General features: G+C 29.3%; 1 pseudogene; it reads right to left on the bottom strand.

Moving 5' to 3' along the window:
- Window positions 1-554: 554 nt before the first annotated feature.
- LOC138812969 (U6 spliceosomal RNA) lies at window positions 555-651 on the bottom strand (annotated as a pseudogene).
- Window positions 652-1142: the final 491 nt, after the last annotated feature.

Here is a 1142-nt window from a genome sequence, read left to right as displayed (position 1 = left end):
TATTCTTCCAAGTGAATTGCCTGACTTTGATGTCAAAATGTATTCAAGAGTTGTTTGTATACATCTATAATGATTTCTGCAGTTTGTGATTTTTTTAAATCAGAAATAATTTTAACTTATCTGTTGAAATGAATAGTATAGAAACTAAAGTTTTTCCTCGTAGTTTTCTGAAAAAAGTATATCTATGTTTGTATAATATCCATAATCTATTTCATTCGCTCCTAGATATAATACTTGGAATTCTACATTGTTATATAATGTATAGGTTCATTAATAAATGTGTCCTTTCACATTGCATTCCATATAGAAGAAATTTAAGATTTCTTTTTTTTCCTAGGTCCTTAAATTATTTTATTTCTTTGGGATAAAATTACAATGTTATCTAATTTCAATTTTTGTAAAGGTTATGCTATGTAAAGGCCTTTCTAAGGTGAAGAATTAATACACTGATGTCAAACTAACCTTTAGTTCTATAAATTACATGTATTTTTACATTTGTTTTTTTGTAATTAACTTTTTAATAACTGTTTTTCATTTCTTGCATCAGAATAATGAAAATTATGGAATACTTCACAATTTTTCATATCATCTTTGTGCAAGTGCCATGTTAAACTCTGTATCGTAATTTGGGTAGACCTGCTTCTGAAGCATGCAGTACCCTCTAAATTTAAGTACTTAATGTTGCAATCTTTATACAGTCATATATCCATGGTTCCCTATTTGTAACTAGGAACTCTTAATGTTCCTAAAAATGCTATTGATCTTATTTCTCTAAAATTCTGTGTATAGTGGAAAAAACATATCGTTTGGTCAATTACTCACATTTACAATTTTTTTCAGTGTCTATTTTGTCATTTTCAGTTTAAATTTGATCATACTTTGAAACCTTTTCAACTAAGTCCAAAGGTGATGGCTTTTCAGGTACTTATTTATCAACTCAGTTAGCTTTGTAGAGCTAATGGATTCAAAGTAAGCCTTACTTAAGAGCTACTTCTAAACTTCTGCAGCTTAAAATTTCCCAAATGAGGTCTTGCTGGGACAAATATCTACCTGAACCTTTACCCTTCTTCCATGTAGGAACAGACCAACCAGAATATCTTACCCTGACAGCATAGATTGTCTTACTGGAACAAAACTAATCT

Source organism: Dipodomys merriami, unplaced genomic scaffold (assembly GCF_024711535.1).
Source record: "Dipodomys merriami isolate MVZ:Mamm:240054 unplaced genomic scaffold, mDipMer1.0.p SCAF_572, whole genome shotgun sequence".
In the NCBI taxonomy this organism is placed as follows: domain Eukaryota; kingdom Metazoa; phylum Chordata; class Mammalia; order Rodentia; family Heteromyidae; genus Dipodomys; species Dipodomys merriami.
This window is presented reverse-complemented; position numbering and strand designations above follow the sequence as displayed.